The sequence below is a fragment of the Castor canadensis genome, chromosome 2 (genome assembly GCF_047511655.1).
Source record: "Castor canadensis chromosome 2, mCasCan1.hap1v2, whole genome shotgun sequence".
In the NCBI taxonomy this organism is placed as follows: domain Eukaryota; kingdom Metazoa; phylum Chordata; class Mammalia; order Rodentia; family Castoridae; genus Castor; species Castor canadensis.
This window is the reverse complement of record NC_133387.1, coordinates 100,283,187-100,304,002: the sequence shown is the minus strand read 5'-3', so window position 1 is coordinate 100,304,002 and position 20,816 is coordinate 100,283,187. Positions and strand designations below refer to the sequence as shown.

The following is a 20,816-nucleotide window of genomic DNA, read 5'->3' as shown; positions in this document are numbered from 1 at the left end:
AATGAGTGCAGGATTGCATTAATCCCTAGGGAGATACAGTTAGGTCTGAGTTAAAATGATGAATCTTTACATATATGTATGTGAAAATATATTTGTATTTCTGTTTATTAAATGTGGTATTTAAACTCAGGACCAGAGCTTTTCTCATTGAGCCAGAATATTTGCATTACTTTTTCCAATGTGACCAGAATTTACAGTAATTGAGCCAGAACTTTGCACTTTTTCTCTGATGTGGTTATAGAAGCCGTATTTCCTTAACAATATGTTTCCTTTAAAAGAATGTTTCCTTTTTTTCCTGGAATTTATTTTAAAAAATTAGGCCAATTTATGATTTCAGGAGAAGAATCAATAATATGGGTGCTGGTTATTTGGTAATTTAAGTGGTAATTTTATAGGAATGAGCACTTGTTTGTGGATTAGGTTTCATGAAACACCAATTTTTGGTTATTGTTACAGTTTGTGTGAGTGTGTGAGGGTGAAAGCATGAGTGTCTGATATGCACAAGCACCTGTGTGAGTGTGAGAACAGGCAAGAGCCTATGCAGACTGTAGAAGGTACTGCAGAAGCCACTGTCCTGGTCATGAATCCCAGCAGTCACCTCAACGTTCCCTCTTAGGAAGATGCTGCTGCTCTGCCGCTTCCACATCAGGGCACATACATGCTCTGGAGGGTCCCACTGCTGCTCCATTTGTCTAGAACCTCTCTTTGACCACAGAGTCATCCTCAACCTATTGAGGATGACTGGGAACACAATTATCCTAATCAGCTGCATGGTGGCTGGAAGGCCTCAAGGAAAAACTAGTCAGAGAAGGAGCAGTTGTGATTTATGAAAGCAAGCCTTATAGTTTGGAATAATCACAAACATCTTTCCTAAACCACACTCCACTGGCTTCCCGCCCTGGTTGGCCTGGGCCCTTGATGCCTACATTGCTCCTGAATGTGTAGATATCCTGTCCTGTTTGAGGCAAACTCATGTGTCAAAGACATGCCTGATTGAGAGTTATCCCAGAAATCCTGTGAGCTCTGGCCATTTTTTTTTTCTCAGTATTCCTGTTTTTTCTAAGGGATTTACTGCTTTTTGTTTTAAGACAATAGAAAGATCCAACTAAATAAAAGAAAAATGGAAATGGTAGTTTTAAAACATGAATTTCAACCTCACAGGAGGATCTTAGGGAAACAAGCAAATACATTTATGGGCAAGAAGAAATAAGAAAGGAAATCTCAATGATCTTTACTCTACGTTTTTCAGCTACTAGGTTAGAGTCTCTTTACTCCTAGGATTGTGGAAAGGGGTGTGGATGGCTGGAACTTCACAGCCTCTGTGTCCTGCATGCTTCTTACCTGGTTGCATGCTTCCCTCCATGTTCTGGCCTGGTCACATAGACTAGTATGGCTTTAACCCTGTTTGGGTAGAGCTCATGTGGTGTAGGCTTTCAAAGGTTGGTGTGCGGTGTGTGCTGGCTTGTAGCTGCCATTGCTATGGCTGTCATCCATTCATTTGTCTGTCTGTCTGTCTCTCTGTCTTTCTACAGACATTCCAGAAATGCTTGTATACCCACACTGAGGCCATTTATAGAAAGAAAAACAAAACCATTTGGGTGCTATAACAGGTAGTAGTATTGATGCTGTAACAGTTAGCACTACGGATTGCTCCTGATTCCAGGAGCTGCCTGTGTTTTCTTTATAAAGCTCTGACATTTGATTTGTAACTGGACAATTAAAAAATTAGCTCAGTACCAAGAACCAAATGAATGCAACATATGTCTTTTTTTCTCCCACCCACCATTTCACAATGATTAAAATGGAACAAATAAAAAAGTTTTGTTATTGGCAAAGTTATTGGTTAAGTTGACTTAATTAACTTTTCCAGCCATTATGTGGTATAATTTGTTCTTGATTGTGAGCCTTCCAGCCAAACCACGCACATTCCACGGCGTGTCCTTACAGGTCTGTTTTCTTCAGCTGAGTATCTATTCTAGAATAACATTCATATATAGTTTTGTTTAAACACACACACATGCACAGCAAAAATGTATGGTTCAAAAACCATGAACAGTATTGTAAATAAGCATTTGCTACATAAGACTGAAATTTAAAATAACAGGAGTGAAAAACTCTGCTCTAGATCTTACGTGGGCAAAAAAATAAGCCAAATTTTATTTTGTAACATTTTATAAACTCTTTGTACACATTAAGCCTTTAGTAGTCTTTACACAGGAGCTGCGTTGTGAGCATTCGTTTTATGTGTGCATGGTTTAATTTTAAGCTTTGGTGCTATTTATGAAACTGAAATGACAAAAGAGATGACATTTAGGTTTCTGCATAATTTTTAAGTGCAACTGAGATTTAACTGGTAGTTTTTGACACCTACCATGGTAGCTCACACATAAAAAGTGAACATTCAGATATTGGGTGTTGTGTTGACTTAAGAATGTACAAGTCTATTAATATGCTAAGACTTTTAAGTTAAATACCTTAATGATCTGTGTTTCTGGTATGATTCATTACTTACTAAATTACATGTTATGTTTTCTAAATAAGAAGTGTTTTAAATCTAGGTCTTCCAGAGTTTAACACATTCTCATTACTCTATAAAATAATTTCTCTCCATGACTTACAAATACTGATTCTTCAATTTGAAGTGTTCATTTTTGGCCTGTGATTTTTTTTTAAAGTAGTTATCTGACAGTTCTTATTAACCTGCTACTCTGCTTTAAAAAAGAAACTCATGATATAGACTGTGCTTTTGAGGATTTTTTTTTTTTATCAGATCTGATCGTTATTGGGGACATACCTTTAGGTGATAGAAGGAAGAATTTACTGTTCTAATGGTGATGCAATGTAAAACCAAAGTTGGTAGATTAATAATGGAGAGGAATTCCTTGTTTACTTTGAAAGCCCCACACCTTGAGCCACTCCACCAGCCCTTTTTGTGTTAGGTTTGAGATAGGGTCTCATGAACTATTTGCCTGGACTGGCTTCTAACCTCAATCTTCCTGATCTCTGCCTCCTGAGTATCGAGGATTACAGGCATGAGCCACTGGCGCCCAGCAATTTTTTTTTTTTTTTTTTGGTGGTACTGGGGTTTAACTCAGGGTCTCATGCTTGTTAGGCAAGCTCTCTACCACCTGAGCCACTCTGCCAGCCCACTTGGATTCTTTCAAAAAGAAGAGCTTTGAGATTTGTAAAGGGAAAATGTTGTGGTCTGCAAATACCTAAGGACTACGTAGTTCTTTGTTTTTGTTGTTGCTGTTGCTTGTTTATACATTTTTTTTTCTTTTAGTTACCTCTTGGCCTAGGGGTATGCTTTCAAACTGTCTATTACATTGGTGTTAATCTATGTGATGTCTGTTTGTCTCCTCGCTGAGGGTAAGGTGGCTTTGAGTTTTGTTGAAAGCTTGAAATTCATTGCTGTTCTCCACCATGATTATGAATTTTTATGTTTCTTGCCCCTTTAGATGTTTTAGCCCCTTTTCCCTTACCATCCATTTCCTGGCATATGACAGATGGATGGAAGGGACTTTCAGGTACAATGGATTTGACACTTAGGGTTTTGTTTAGGAGCAAAAACGAAGTTGGGGGAAAGCTTGGGTGGAGTTCTGACAGTGCCAAGGCCTAGCCTTGTAAGCATGGGCAAAGAACTTCTCAAGGTCCCACTTTCCACAGCTGTCTAGCAAGGTGGTAATTACACCTACTGCAGGACCTGTGTGGGGAGGATTAAGTAAGGCAATGTCTGTGTGGTGCCATAAACATATATAATAGTGAGAGCCCTGCAGGCATCAGTACTTCTATTAGGGCAAAGCATGTTGATGAGTTAGATGTTATGAATCCAAAACAAAAGACTTGTGTTTTCTTGAAAATACACATAGGTTTTCAAATTAAGGGGGAATGTTTGGCAAAAGTAATGATGAATTTGCTGGACTGAGATGTCTGAAAAATAGTTCAAGATGTTTCACAAATCCCAAATGTGACCAAGTTTGCTCATCTTAAGGAAGGATAGATTAAGAAAAACAAAACACAGAAAACAAAAGTTTCTCTATCCTTCTCATAAGTACCTTGTTTAATCAGAAAATAGGGAAGGTAATTTTAAGAAAATGTATTTAGCTTTCTTTAACCTGGAAAATGAGCACTGTGCTGCATTCTGCATTGGAAGCAGAATATTTGCACCCCTTTTCTTCATCTTTTTTCTGCTACTATCAACTCTTTCAGATTTTAATACCCATTTCTAAGGTGCTGTATTAGGGTTAGATTTTATTTTTTAAAGAGCTTTTGTGCTTTTAAACCAGCTAACTGATGATGAATAATCTGATACTTACAAAAACTCTAACTTTCTTGAGCTCTAACCTCGTATCCTGGAATCCTGGCTACCACTATATTCTTTATATAGCATATCACCTTTCCTGCGGTCACCCAGGCTTAAAACCACACTGTCACCTTTGACCCCTCTCTCTCTTATGCTTCCCGTGTCCTGCCACTTTTGAGGTCTGGTTAGGTTTTCCTCTGTAATTATTCACCCCTGTACCCCCTTAGGGCTCTCTACTACACTACACTATTTAATCCTCACTACCTCATGCCTAGATAATTAAAGCAGCTCACCTTGCCTTTGCTTTCCTCTCTTTTCATGCATCGGACATGCTCCTGCCAAATTAATATTATTATCATTCTACTTATGCTACAGTTCTGCTCTAGAATCTTCAGTGACTCCCAGCTACCCACAAAACAAAGCTCAAAACTTTTAACTTAATATTTAGCTATCTGCTAAAATCTGAGCCCAGTCTGACTCATTCTACTGTCCATCCCATAATGCACACCCTGACTACATGATTCCTGTGTTCCTCCATAGAGTGAGTGTTTTCTAACATCTCTGTGTATTTACCATCATTTCTTCTTAAATGTACGTCTATAGTGTTTTTCTCCATATCATATGGCATCCTTTGGGAAATTACTTGATAGCATCTGGATTTTAAAATTTTGTGTCTTTAGTACTATTATTTTAATTGATAAACTTGGTATTTTAGAGAAGTTTTAGAAAACTTGAGCAGAAAATACAAAGTTCATCCCCACCTCAGTTTCCCTTCTTTTAACATCTTGCAGTAGTGCGATACCCTTGTTAGAATTGATGAACCAGTATTGATACTCTGCTCCTAAAATCCGTAGTCTGCATTTGGGTTCACTGTGCTCTGCAGTTTTGTGGGTTTTGGACAATTGCATAATATCACAAATCCACCACTGCAGAGTCACATAGAATGGTACCACTGCCCTAAAGTCATCCATTGCTCACCTGGGTGCCCTTATTCCCTTTAATAACACTGAAGTTGCACACTTTCCTTGAACTGCTTGAGAAGAGCCCCTGGCCCATCCACCTTCTCCTCCGCATTGGCCCAAATGCTGCAAAGTTTAGCACAGTCCCAGCAGACTTATGGCACAGTGGGATGGGGACCTGTGCAATACAGAACTTAGTAGTGCTGCATATGTAGTTAGAGGCCAAGGTTTGAACCCTAACCCTGAGAGAGTTGCCTCGTGATCTTGGGTAACCTCTCTGACTCTGGTACTGTTAGCCATTGTTAATGCTAGCAGTAGCCTCTCCTGGATATGGTTAGGCAGGATGTAATTCATTGATGTGTTTCATCCTGCTCCTTCTAGCACAGTATCATTTGTTAGTAATCTACATTGGCTAAACTTTGGTGTGATTGAGAGAATTAGAAAGTGGTGGCTAACAGAAAATGCAGATTCCTAGTGTAACAGATTAGAGTATGGTAGAACCCAGCTTTTGAAGTTGGCACAAAATCAGATTTAATTAATCAGTTAACTCAGCTTTTACAGTTTACTTCTCATTGATAAATGATACCTGAACAATAAGTTGAAATCAAATTTTGCACTAAGGTGTTTCCTTAAGGACAACCTTTTATTTCCCCTCTTGTAAACAGTCATTAGATTTTGCTTGTAAAAGAACAACTTCTAGGTGCTCAGCTAAATCAGGAATAATTAACAGTCCCATTTTGCCACACTTCTATAAACTTGGGGGTAAACGAGAAGCCACAGCTTGATGGGTTTTGCATGTGGAAAGTTTCTGGTTTGCTCTTGATTACTTGTGATCAAGCGCTGTGGGCATTTCAGATTTCCAGAAACAAACTGGTCAGAATCAGAAATAATCACCAAGTAGTAGTAGCAGTTCAAGGGGCAGGAAGGTGATTGTGGGAGGAAAATCTCTCTCTGGGGAGGTGGCTGGTGGCTCCTTCCTCCTTCCACTCTGCCTCTCCTTGCTCCCTCCCAAGCATCTTGCAGGAGACAAGGAGATGGTAACAGCAAAAATTGATCCATTGTTTTGTGTACATAGAACTATTTCCAGACACATCTCCTTTGGTTCACACTTAATTTCAAAATTGCTATAAAGTAAAATGCACTCTTTGTGGCATGCAGTTCTATGAATTTTGTGGTCATGTAGCCACCACCACGATCAAGAAACAGCACAGTCTTCGTATCTCTGCCCCCACCACCAAATTTCAACAAATACTTAGGCTTTAAACTCAGTAATTAATGCACACCACTTGAGCCTCCAGAAGTGATGAAACATAGAAACTGCAGCAGCTGCTTGACATTATATTTATTTCAGGCTTTTTTTTTTAAACCCATTTTTTAGGTCCTGTGAGCAATACTTACTGTTAGCTTGTTTTACTTCTATTTAAGTATCTCATGTTGAATTTGTAGCGGAGCTAAAAGGCTCTTGAAAACTGCTCAGAAATATACAGTCTAGTGTCTCTGCCACTGTGAGTCTTTTTGGAGTGTCCAGACAATGTATATTTTAGGCTAATTCAAAATTCCATTTTCTGTTTGAAACTATGAGACAGCCATATTAGTAAGAGCTTTTTGTTGTTTCTTTTGTTGCTTTGAAGCACTTGCACAAGAAAATTAGAATATGTACATTTAATACAGCTAACCTAGAGGAAAAATATAAAAGGCTTTGCTAAATCACCCTTCCCTTTCTTACTTTCTTCCTTTCTCCTCCCTCCCTAAATCTTTTTCCCTCTTTCTCTCTCTCTCTTTTTTCTTTTCTTATCTTCAGAAACCTGTTTCCCCTTTCTCCTTTACTTTTATAACCAGGACTTCATCTCAGGTAGGGAGATTTTTATGTAAAAGTTATTCCTAGCACAACCTAGGCTGCTATTTTTTCCTGTCTTCCATAGCCCCACCCTCTTTTCTTTGACTCTGTTCTCTTCTTGGCCTCTTTCTTCCTTTCTTCTTCTTCTCCTTTTTTTTTTTTTTTAATTTCCCCTTTAGTTGCAGAAAGTTGAGTTCCATCCCAATTATGAAATCTTAGGAGGCCATTCCCACATGGTTCTGTAAATGGTAGCTTCACCCCTGTTCTTTCCTCTCTCTCTCTGCTCTCTGGCTTGACAGCTGAAAAGGTCTGACTGTGCCACACAATGGTTTGATTGGTTTCTCTGGGGGAGACTTTTCCCTGCCTCATCATTCGCCAGGCAGGTGGACCAGAAAGTCTCTTGATTCTTTTGTTGCCTCTCAAAGTCCGAGGTCTTTGACTGAATAAATCCGCCGTCATGGGATAATTTGCTAAAAGGAGTCTGAAAGATGTGAGAGAAAAGCTTCACTACTTGGGTGCTGCATTAATGAAAAAACGGGGCCTTGGAGTTTGCAATTGAAAAATCACCAGGAATGCAATGGGTGGAGACGGGCTTCTTTTATTTCCCATAATAAACTTTGAGTTCTATCACTGAAAGCACGCCTATCCTTTTGCAGGCCTGCAGGCCCAAGTGTGTTTGCATTTGTACCTGTGTTTAAGGGGACAGCCCTGCCTGGCTGAAAGCCATTGGGTACTATGTCTAGTTAGTCATTAGATTATTACTAGTGGGTGGAAAGAATTCCATATGACAGAACTAAGGTTGAGTTAACACAGGACGAAAAGTAATTTACAGATAGGCTGTCCCCAGCCATCTTTGTAGACCCTGATAAGGTTTCATTTCAGAATGGATAGGCGACATTTCCACTTACGGGCCCATTCTGCGACATCTGTGATAACAGCTTCTGGATCCTAATTGAAATTGGTTTCAAAATGGATTTTCACTTTTCTCTGTCGGTGGAAAATATTGAATGGACTCAGAGCTGCCACAGAGAACCCCAGACCTTAGAAAATGGAGCAGGAAGCTAGGATCATCTTTCATAACAGTGTCGATGATATGACAGTTTTGTTATCTGTCTTATTAATGAAATCATTGATCACCTGATGAGGGAGATAATAAACTACATTCCACCAGTGTTCCTGAAGCTCAATTAGACTGGGATTACAACTAAAGAGAGAGAGAGAAACAAACAATAATGAAACCAAAGTACTAAAGATCAATTAAAAGTTTTAATTCCCAAGGTGACCGTTTGTTCTGATTGGGACATGCTGAGAGAGTGCAGCCCAAGTATTTTGAAATTTGTACAAGTCAACATTGTATTTAGGGACTTTTTAAAATAGTCAGTAGAGTCACCAACAGTTTCATTAAATAAAATTATTTCAAAAAAACACTAAAATTTATTTAAAATCTTACTTGTTTCAAGTGAAATCTGTAAGTAGTAGTGGAGGTTGTGCATAAATTACATTAGAGCTTTGTAATGGGGAAAAGTGGAAAAAAATGCCTATAGGCACAGATCCTTTCCTTCCCCCCGTGGAGAAGAGGTTAGACTTGCCCCCGTAGGTGAATTGGTAAGAAGACCAAGCCCCACGGTTCATAACCTAGGTTCTTTGAGAGAAAAGTAGCTTATCATCCCTTCCTCTCTAAAAGCGCTTTGGGAATCCTAGTCAGAGGGGAATTAGGTTTGGATTTAATGAGGTGGCTCTTTTGTTTGGTGTCCAGCTGCCCTGGAATGTGCTCTTTCTGTCTGTCTTGGAGGAGGGGAAGGGGTGCTAGTGACTTCCCCTGTTTCACGGTGAATTGTGCTCCTAGGTGTTTCTGCATTCTTTGTGCCAGCAAGGATCAATTCAGCCCCATACCAGCTTGAAAGACAATCTGGGATCAAAGGCATTGATGATGTCACTCATGTCCTGTGATTGATTAGGAACACAAGTTCTGCAGAACTCCGCCTTTCCTTGAAATTTCAAATTCATCAGTAGCAATCTACTGTTAGGATTGCTAGCTCTAAATCAGAAAAATTATTAAAATGGATGATATGGAAAAATCTTGTATACTGTATCTGTCTATCTATCTATCTGTCTATCATCTTTCCTGTCCTAGGATCCAAGGCCTCAAAAATGTTCAGCAAGTACTTTACCACTGAAATATATAGTCAGAGTTCTCACTGTTTTTAAGCTTTTTGGAAGCATGGTCACATTTTAGAAGTAACTTTTCCTTTACAATCTTGACTATATAAATTAGTTTAAGTATTTTGGAGTTCTACATATAAATTGGAACTGATATTTGGGGGTGAAGACATTTATATGGTTTCCAAAGCAGTTTGATAATATGCAGATAATTGCATGTTATGTAATCACATATCTTTTTTAAAGTTTTATTATTAACTTGGAAATTTAAGTGTTTTATATGCAAATTTAAAATTCTTTGAGTTATTTTTATGGGACTATCTAATATTTTCCCCTTGCCATTCAAAAGCATGACTCATTTCCGTGTGCTCATTGTCCTTAAAAACAAAAACAGATGCATGTCATACCAAGAAGTGACAAATCTTACAACTGGGGAAGATGCAAGTTGAAATAAATGAACAAAATGAGAGTGAGAGGTCTCTTCTCGGGACTATTCACAACTGTACTGTAGTCGTTGGCTTTGATATACCTAGAGTAGGGATTGACTGCAAAAGCATAGGAAAAAATGCTGTTTTGGATAGCACTGTAGCCCAACAAGAAAAGCTGAATGGAAAATGAAAAATATAAATTGGTATAAGGTTACTGTTACCTTCTATGGTTGTCAAGCATGAACTCTTGGTTCATGCTTGCTAATAGTTAATTCCTTTCTCAGAAAACCTCATTTTGAAGACTGCTCTCTGAGTAGGACTAAAAAATTTGCTTGCAGTCTATGGTGAAAATATAAAGAGAAGAAATCACACAAATGAACCTTTGGAAGAAGACGGTGTAGTAATGATGATACTAAGCTCTGATGGATGTCAGACTCCCCTTCCCTGGAATATCTTTGTCCTATTAGTCATGATGAAAAAAATAACCTGAAGCCCTTGCATATAACCAAAAGAGAACTTCTAGAAAGAATACAACAATGGTGTAGTTAAAATAAGGAAACTTCCGATAATATAAATATTTTCTGGTAAAATATGAATCTAATCCTCAATTGAAGATTTCTTCTAAGCATTTAGAAACTAGAAAACAACAGTGTTCCATTTCATATTAAGTTTAATTCAAATCTGCCTTAAAAAATAAAAAAAACCTAATGTTCCTAGGCTTGTTTTCAAATTCTGGCAAGTTCCAGAGCAGTAGAAAAATTCCTTTTCTATAAATGTTGACAGCAGTTCCTGTGTAAGCTAACAATGTTTTATAAATAGAGTTTACTTAGCAAAAACCATATGTATGCCCAGTGAAATAATCTCACATTTATTTATGTTTTGATTTATAGAAAACATGTGCCCCTTGACTAAGCCTTGGGCTCTTTTCCGCAATTAAAAGGAATTGTGTTTGAAAAAATAGCTACCATCTTAATGGGAAACTTTTTCACATAAATTCAAAGCACTTTCTTTGATCTGTTTTATACAAGATCAGAATATCTTCATCCATAAGTTTGCCCCCTAGTGCTGATTGAACTGGAAAAAAAAAAGATGCTTATGAAGCTCTCTCTCGTTCTAGCTATCTTCTTACCTACCTATGTATATTCACATACATGTAAATCAGCATATATATGGGTTGAATATTGGGGAAATCCAAAATTTAAAAAGTCTAGGAAATATGGGAATGACTGTATAGTGTTATAACAGTGTTAAAATGTATATTGTTGCTTGTTCTTTCTGGTGACTGATATTGGTTTAGCATGGGGTTGTACTCTAGTTTAGATGATTTTATGTTTTTAGACATGGCTCTATGTGTACCTGTTTTTCAGCTTTCTTTTGTTTGTATCCAGGTCTAGGAGTGAGTTGTGGAGAACTTATTTTACTTAATAAAGAAGTAGACATATTAACTGGGGCCAGGCTACAAAAATACTGCTTAGTCTAGAATATTTTCTGGACTAGATCTAGGGTATCTAAGCTGCTGGAGGGTGAGTTGGTAACAGGGAGAAAGTCAGCATTTATTAAATATAGAACCTTCATAATACTTGGGTATACCAATGATAATAAATGCTGATATAATTCCATTTTAACTTGGGAAGGACTTCAATTTTTGAGAAGTAAGAGATTATATGTACTTAAGAAAGCAAAGAGAATAACCTTTTAAAGAAATCCCATCTCATGAAGGCAATGCCCGTTTTCTGAGCCCTAGAGATTTGAGAAAGCTCAAATCCTGTCTCCATATAGTCATAGGCATGTACCACTGACTTCAATGGCGGCTACCTCAAGACCAATATGGAATCTAAGAGACATGAGCCATCTTTATAGTGTGGGGGCTTTGCTAACAATCCAGGAAACCCTGAGGCTCATGGATAGGCTTCTGAGAATGAGTGACCCCCTTTGAATTACTTTATGGTCCCATGCCTTTTTTATCCCAGGATCTTAAAGAGTTTTATGACCCACTATTTGCTTAAGAAACTGGTATACAGATAGGTTTCAGAGCTTTTACTTTCTTCAGGAAAATACTGGTTGAGTGATTTGAATTGCTTTTTGAAGGAATGATTATCTATAAGAAGAGAACCTCCTAGCATTTAGGAAACACAAAACTGAATCTTTTTCCTATGCTGACTTTGGAGGGGCTCACATTAAGAATTTAAAAGATTCTCATTGCACATCACTTTATTTCTCAAAAGGAGAGACCATATTATATGATTTAAAGGGCTCTCCTCCTTGAATATTCTGTCTCTGTGGCATTCACTCTAAGTTTCACAGGAATTTAGAAGAATGCAAAATAACAGGCAAGACATAAGGTAGTAAGAGCAGCTTGAGAGGAATGAGTTAGTATAATCTCAGTTTATAAAGGGAAATTCAGAATTTTTCCTGAACTGCATGAATCTCATGAATGTGTCCACCTTGGGTTAAAACACACTGAAGATTTTGGTTAGGCCAAAACGTGTTGTCACATTGTTGAGTCAAAAACAGTTCCAGGTGTTTTGTGAAGGATCTTCTATGTATATCAGTTTTAGTTGCAAGACCAGGGAAAGTTTTGCCCAATTTTGGCTGAAGGGCTGGTGATTATGGGCGATCACCACAGCACAGTTGATGCTCTGAAATCTGAGCTGTGAGTTTCCTCGGTGCAACCCTGGCATCATCTCTTCCCTGCCCCAGCTTCCTGCATTCATCTTCTAGTGTGTGTGCATGCTTCTAGCATGGTTGCTAGAAGGAGCATTGCCACTTGCGTGACTAACCCTCCCCGACCATGGCCCTCTAAACGTCTTGCACAACCTCAAGGAGTGCTGCTGTTTGGATCTGGTTTTATGCAGTTATATTTCATCATGGCTCCACTTAGAGCCTTTGCAAATGTCTTTGATGCCAATTTAGTTGCTTTACATTTTTGGAGTGGAAAAAAGAAACAAAACCAAGAGTGTAATAAACTTTGATTACCAGACCCCTAAACACTGAACCGCTCATGTAACTCATATTTGTAATTTATTCCTTGAGCATAGAATTTATAGGCAGAAGCTGGGGAGCATTGTTATTGAAAAGCTAGGTGGCAGGGTTCAGATGCAGCAGAGGGAATGGTCCAAAGCTCCACTCTTCACAGGGACACTTAGAGAGGAACTATGCCATCTGAGGAAGGCAAGGTAGATCATTGTGTAGCAGTTATTGAAATAAGGCATTTTAGGAAGAATTTCAGTAAAAGTGGAACCTACAGGAGTCTGAGAAAGGCAGAGTCTCTCTTCAGCAGTGTCTAGGCAGATGCTCACCAGAGGCTGAGACATGAGCTAGCCATGCTGCTCCCTGATTTCCTTGGCTTAAGCTTATTTTTGTTTATTTTTATCAAAGGAATACCTACTCATTGAGGAAAATTGAGAGATGCATAAAGAAAAACATGAATATGGCCTAGACATAACAATTTTCCACTTGGCCCTAACCTCAGTTAACACTGTGGTGTATTTTTAGTCTCTTTCCCCATTCATTTTCTATTTGGCTATCTTCAGATAATCTTACGCGGAGAGCATTGTTACCGCATGGACCACTCTTCCAAGTTGGGCTTAAAAGCTACATAATTTCTTCAACCAATCCCCTATCACTGAATATTTGCATTTTTCTTTCTTCTTCTTGTAAATAATGATCTGACAAATATCATTCTAAATACATCTGGGTGCTTTGAGTACATCTTACCAAATTAGGTCCAAGAAATGTAGCAAATTACATTTCCATCAGCTGTTTATGTGACTGCTCACTTTCATAAATACTTAACATCAATGAAATATTTTTAAAGAAGATATGATAGGTGGAAACCTCACCTACTTCCCTAAACATTTAATTGAAGTGCAGTATTGAAAGTAATGTGTATAACAAGTATTCACATAGCAAAAGCGAGCATCTTCATGGGTTTTCATAAAGCAAACTTAATATATGTAAACAGTGCCCAGATTAAGGGAGAAATACTTGCTTGATTTAACCATTCTGCTGCTGGTGGGCATTTAGATTGTTGCCAGTGTTTGGCTGTTAGGAACATTGACTGTCAGGTCCCTGTGTTTTGGTGGACGTCAGTACACATTTATGTTGAGTATATATCAAGAAGTATAATTACTGCAGCTTCCACTGAAGATATATTTAATGTTATAGGCCCTGCCTGTTTTCCCAAGTAGTTGTCTACATTTGCTCTTCATTGTTGCCTGAATTACTGTTCTCCTTTTTTGCCCTTCTACTGGCTGTACAGTAGTACCCAATTGTGGTTTTAATTTATGCCTGATGAGGAAAGCATTTAAGCATCTTTTAAGATGCTTATTTGGATATCTTCTTTGGTGGACTGTCTGTTGAAGTCTTTTTTTTTTTTTTTTAATAAGATGTGGTTCTTTGGGATAGAAAATTCTTTAACAGTTATTCTATCACTGATTTGAAATGATGCCTTTATCTGACACTGTCTTAAAATATACTTTAGCTACTTTTTTTTTGAACTACTTTACTCTGTTGATCCATGTATCTGTTCTTTTGACAGCACTATACTCTCTAAGATGTTGTATACAGAATACATTTCACCTAATAACGCACATTTAGGTGGCCTGTGAGTTTTGTTTAGTCTTTTTCCTTCTACCTGAACCTTAGGAGCATCTGTTTTAGAATCACATTGCTTCTGAACTTGTACATGTAGTAAAAGTATGGACAGATAAAATCAGTTTCAGCAACAGTGGTTGCATCTGGGGACAGTTAAAGGGAATAAGATGGGGAGGGTTCAGCTATGTTTGTACTACTTTATTTCTTTAAGGAATAGGGTTTTCAGCTAATCTGACAAAATATGAACACATATTAAGTCTAGGAGGTGTGCCTGGTTATTGCTTATGCTAATCTCTGAGAAAAGGTATCTCAGTGATTTGTTTGGAATTACACTATGCTCACTTGTCCAGGCTTTATTGTAATTACACTAGCTTCAGGAAGCACTCTTCATTGTTTTCCTGCTACTTCTCACAGGTTACTCTTTTCTCAGTAGTACATCAAAGCCACACAAATGCCACTAACTTTAGTGTGCACATTCAGCCTTCATCTTTAGAAGTTTTTTTTTTTTTTTAAATCTGTCACTTACAAGAAAATATGCAGGAAATAACATTTGGCAAGACCTACCAGGTGTTTGCAGTATTTTCATCTTTTTACTTTAACATGTTCTGGAAGCAATTTGGGTTTACTTTTGTCTCATCTGTCTTGAATCATAAGTTGCAGGTACATCGATAAGTACTTTAGTTAATGTAAACGCTTCTTGTAGTCTCAGGAAAAGTACAATTCTCCAGCTTCTCTGCATCACTCTGGATTTTTATCAAGCCACAGTAGCTGCCCTAAGCATTCTTTGATGGTGGATCTGTCACTTGGTGGCTTTTTTCTTCTAAAATTTATCAATGCCAAGGTCAGGAATGAGGAGTATGTCATGATTACTTATTTGTTTGCTGTTGTTGGAGTTACATTGATAGCAATGGTTAAGACCAGAGGACTATTGGAACTCTTATTTTTGGATTGTAACTTACCCTAACTTTGGGGAAACATTCGTGAACTAGTGACTGGGGCATAGTTAACTTGAGATGAAACTAGCTGTGGCCAAATCAAAGACAGACTCATGTGAAGGACATGAGTATGAGTCTGTATGAGTTCTGTATGTGACGTGTCCCTAGGGTGCAGAACTCTTATCTTCACTGCGAAGGGGGGAGGATATAAAGAAAGGGTGTGGGAGGTGAATATGGTGGAGATATTATGTACTCATGTATGAAAATGGAAAAATGAGACTTGTTGAAACTATTCTAAGAATGGAGGGAGGGAGGATAAAGGAGAATGATGGAGGGGTGAATTTAACTAACATCTGTTATTGTAAGCACTTTTGTAAATGTCACAATGCACCCCCAGTATAACAATAATATGATAAAAAAAAGAGGCAGATCATAAACATCTTTAAGAATGCTAAGTAGCAGGATATATATGCCTTTGAAGGTAGGAAGTGTTACCATCTAAGGTGTAATTTCAGTAGTTTCTTAAAGCTTCAACTTCACACACTTGAAAGCTTGCCCACAACCTTTCCTGAAAGCTTTTGGAAATAATTGAGAGACATGACTCTTGTTTATTCTCCAAATTTCAGATCATCCAGCCTTTGGTTGGTCTTTTGTCTGAGGAGACACAAATTCTCCAGACCCATGCCAGTAAGTTCAGAAGATTTGCCAGCCCACAGAGAAATTCGAACTTCTTCTCTCCCCACAGGAGTGTCTCGGGGAAATGATGTGTACAATAAGACTTTTCATGTCTAGACCCTGCTCAGGGGATTTGTGTCTAATAAGAACCCTTTCTCTTTTCTTTAGCACACTCCAACAGAACAAAGCTCAGGAAGAGGTTTCGGACAGAATGCAGGGAAAGAAAATATAGTAAACCATGAACCATCATATTTTCTCCACTCCTTTGCTTCAATTCCATGCAATTATAAGCACGAGGTTCATTTTTACTGGTATGCTGCCATAGTCAACAAACCCTATTGAGGGTGTGCTAAGTGCCAGACACTGTCTTTGACTATATAGATTAATAAAATATGGGGCCTACTCTCAAGATACCCATAATTGGATGGGAGAGCAACCAAATTACAATATACTTATTAAGTGCAATATAAATGATATTTATAGAGTGTCAAGGAAAGGCTCATGGAAGAGATCTTAATTACAAGGGTGAGTGCAGAGAGTAGGGCCTGGGAGCTGGAGAATAAGATAAAGAAGACTGGCATTTGAAGTAGAGGGAGCTACAGAAGCAAAGACTGGGGCATATGGATGCTACTTAGGTATCTTGGAAAAGTACCAGTTAATGTAGGTCAGTGACTGGATAGACGTGGGTTGGGGCTGGAAGGGCAGTGGTTGAAAATGTGAATGGAAAGGGTAATGAGGCCAGATGGAAGAGCCCTGGGAAGGTAATGCTATGGAGTTTGGGCTCCATCCTTACAGTGAGTGGAATGAGGAGAGTGATAGGATGGCCATCTATTTTTAAAAAAATACCTTTGGCCCTGTTGGGAAGGATGGGTTGGAGGGAAGAGAATGAGTGATCAGAAGGCTGTAATCAGGCCTGATGGGGAAGTAGATGGTGAAGGGAGATCACGTCAAATCAGCGTGTCAAAAGGACATCTTTACTACCACGTTCACTGCAGAGTGGTCCACAACAGCGAAGACAGGAATTCAACCTAAATGTCAATCAACAGATGAATGGATACAAAAATGTGTTTTATATATACGTAATGGAATATAAAAAGAAGGAAAATTTGTCATTTATGGAACATGGGTGAACCTGAAGGACATTCTATTAAGTGCAATAAGCCAGGCATAGCAAGATAAGTACTACATATTCTCACACATCTACAAATAGTTGCTTTCCTAGAGGTAGGGAGTAGAATGGTGGTTGCGAGGCTGGCACAGGTCGGGGAATGTTGGGGAGATGTTAGTGAAAGGACACAAAGTTATGTTAGCTAAGTTCAATAAGTTCAAGAGATCTCTTACACAGCATGGTGACTATAGTTAATGACAATGTATTGTATTTTCTGTCTCTTGTTGTCTTTTTAGTAGTACTGGGATTTGAACTCAGGCCTGTGCTTGGTATGCGAGTGCTCTATCACTTGAGACACACCCCAGTCCTTTTGCTTTTAGTTTGTTTCTCAGATAGAATCTTACTAACTTTTCTGCTAGGGCTGACCTTGAACAGCCATTGTCTTATCTCTCACCTTTTGAGTACCTGAGATTGCAGGTGGGTGCCACCATGCTCGGTAATATATTATATTCTTAAAAAATGCTAAGAGAGTGGATATCAAATGTTACCACTACAAAAAGTGAGGACTATTTTAATTAGATAGCACTAACCTTTCCACAGTGTACATATACTTCAAAACATCATACTGTACATAGGAGTTTATCAGTTAATTGAAAGTAAATGAGTAAGTAAATAAATTTTGAAAACAGAGAGAAGAGAGTGGAGGGCAAGAGGAGAGTCTGCTGAGGACCACAGAACTGTCAGGTGCTCACCAGCTCTGCCCCATTCTTTGGCCCAGGGGTGGGAGGCCTTCTACCTTGTGCTTTCCCTCAGTTGCTAGCTTCAGGGAGCTACATGTTTTCTCTAAATGCTGCTCTTACCTTTCACAAGAGTTCCTTTGACAAATGTTCTTCAAATTCCTCAGGAGAAATAGAAAAAAGAGGTGATTCTGTTGGAGGAAGCTACAGGGGAAATGAGACTGGATGCTGAATTGAGTGGGACTGGGAAGGGCATCTGGTACATTGGGGGAGTCATGAGAGAGAGCAGGCTCACGGTGGGAGGAGGTAATTCAGTTTAAACATTGCTATTTGCAACTTGAATGTGCATCACGGCTCAGCTCTGAGGTCTATGGGTTGGAAAGCCAAGGTGGGGCGGGTGATGTGGCTCATGAGCAGAAGTCCATTCCAGAATGAGACTCTGTAGGGAGGACTGGGTGGCAGGTGAGACTCGGGAGCTGCAGAGTGGAGAGCAGAGATGGAGGCTGAGGAGTTGGAAGGTGGGAAATGGCAGTGTTTTCAATTGTGGGAAGAAGGATAGAAGACTGGGGACTGGGGAGGAAGCAAAGGGTTCGAATCTGAAGACCTCAGAAACTTTTGCAGGTGCCAGTGGGAAGATGGGCTTGCTGGGGGAGCCCAGGGATGTGACTTGAGGCTCACGGGTGCCTAAGCAGGGGAGGTGCAGAGTCTGGACTATTCTTGAAATGAGGTAAAGGGAAGACACAGAGCTGAAAGTGTAGGCAGAGGTAAGGGCAAGGGCTTCTAGGATGGGGAGGTCTGAGTCTGGGAGCAGATGAAAGGCAGAGGAGGAGGAGGAGAGAGTCAGGTGTAAAGACAGTGACAGTCACGAGCAAGGTTGGCAGGACCTACTGGGACAGTGCTTCTCAACCCTGACTAGCAGGATCTCAGGACATTGGGATGGAGAAGTGCTGACTATAGGACTGGTAGTTATAGCTCCCCAGACATAGCTGGGCATGGTGGCTTGTACCTGTGGTCTTAGTTACTTGGTAGGTTGAGGCAGGAGGCTTGCTGGAACTCAGCCTGGGCAACACAGCAAGGCTGTTTCTTTAAAAAAAAAAAAAGTCAAAGCTGTCCAGTTGCTTCCAATGTGTATTAAGGATGTGGACTTAATAAAGGGGAGGAACATCAAGAACTCATGGAAAAGGATTAGCTGCGTAGGAAAGGGATCCTGTCTTCTGCAGAAGGAGAGAAGGCGGGATGCCAAGGATGAATCTCTATCAATAAAAATCAGAGGGGAAGGAGAGGAAAGTGGAGAGGTCCTGCTCTAGGACCGGGGTGGTTGTCTCTATGGTAGAGTGCTTGCCTAGCATGCGGGAGGCTCTGAGTTTGATCCCCAGCACTGCAAAACAACCCCCTAAAACAGAGATTCTGCTTTCTACCCCTGTTGTCCCAGTGGTTTGTGAGTGTACAGGAATGGGTTTGCCATGGTGCGTATGTTGAACTATTTTTGTGATGAATGGGGCAGGGTGCTAAGATTGCCCCATAATGTTGGCGGCCCTGCTGAGGCCAAGCACCAGCATGCTGTGACAACATAAGTAAAACCACATCTGTAGCTCCCAGCAGAGAAGAGAAAGCAGGAGGCTGGCCTTGGGCCAGGGTGGGCAGCCAGGGGCCTGGAGGGCACTAGTTGAGGCCCATGTGCTTGTGTCTTGAGTTTTCTCTGCCTGTCTGCCTGGTGATGCACGTGTTTGTGAGGGGATCACAAACTTTGGTCATTTGTGCAAGGTGACAGGAACAAATGCAGCCCTCTAGAGATGAAACCGTAAACTTGCCCTCAAAATGCATACAATCAGTATCAACTACTGCTCTGACACAAAGTACTTGTTTTTCATAGAATTGCCGTCTTATAAGATTTTAGAACCAGGAAGGCTGTTTGGCAAGGTTGTGGTGTGCATTGCTTTGGGCTGTGTGTTTGTGTTTCTGTGAATTTCAGGTGAGGTCAGATTTTGGAGAGAACATTGACTAAAGATGGGCCAATGCTTCTGTCTTTGGAATCCTGTTGTAATCCGATTATTCTAAGACTTAAACATTAAATTTTATTTTACATATAGCACCAAAATAATATAACCTCGTAAGTGGGGACCACCTACTAGCTTTGGGACTTAGAATGAGTACTTACCCTGTCTTTGAGCTGTGCCAATAACTTCTGCCTCGTGGGTTGGTTCTCGCAATTGCTCAGTAAGTTTTGGACTCTTACTTATTCATTAATAATAAATATTAAAATACCTGTTATCTCGCTCAAATTCTAGATCATGTTAGCCAGGTAACCCTACCCTTCTCCTGTATTTGTATATTTCAGTCTCTCCTGTGTCTTCAGACAAGTCTAGTAGTAATGGATCCAGATATAAATATCTACTTTATTTTCCTGAAAAGACTCAAATAAAGGAGATTCATCCGTCTTGTGATTTGCCCACAGTGCTAAAGAAGTCCTGGGTGATCTAGAGTAAGACTTAAAGTGTGACCTTCTTTCATAACCTGAGTGTCAGACCAGCTTTGTCCAGTGTGGAAAGTGTTCTTTCAGATACTAGAAAATAGTTCTTTCTCACTTTATTTTAAAGTGATACGCTGCTGGGTATGGTGGCTTACATCTGTAATTCCTGCTACTTGAGAGGTGGCGATCTGGAGGTTCAAGGCTAGCCTGACCAAAAAGTTAGTGAGACCCTATATTAACGAACATAGTTGTGCATGGTGGCACATGCCTGTGATCCCAGCCATGCTGGAGGCATAGGTACAAAGATCATGATCCTAGGCCAGCTCCGGCAAAAAGCATGAGAACCTATTTGAAAAACAGCCTAAAATAAAAATGGGCTGGAGATGTGACTAAATGGTAGAGTGCTTGCCTAGTAAGTGCAAAGCCCTTAGTTCAAGTCCTACCCCCCAAAAAGGTAGGGTTAATGAAACATTGGCTTAATATTTTGGGGGCAAAATTTGGTGGGGCTCAGTGTACACTGAATTAGGGGAAGTTTTTCAAACCATTCCATCCCCCTCCACTCTTGAGTTGGTGGCTGTCCCTCAGAACAGGAGGATGCGGAAATGATC

General features: G+C 39.6%; 1 protein-coding gene across 12 annotated transcripts in view; it reads left to right on the top strand.

Annotated features, from left to right (window-relative positions):
* Positions 1-20,816, top strand: part of Gli3 (GLI family zinc finger 3) — a 261,013-nt gene that overhangs the window by 14,589 nt on the left and 225,608 nt on the right. For 5 of the 12 annotated variants that reach the window (XM_074065377.1, XM_074065368.1, XM_074065376.1 and 2 more), the window contains exon 2: positions 1,533-20,220. The exons of 6 other annotated variants lie outside the window; for them this stretch is intronic. The gene's annotated coding sequence lies outside the window, so the exon portion shown is untranslated. The remainder of the gene's footprint in view (positions 1-1,532; positions 20,221-20,816) is intronic. One more of the 12 variants, XM_074065370.1, reaches the window with a different exon arrangement.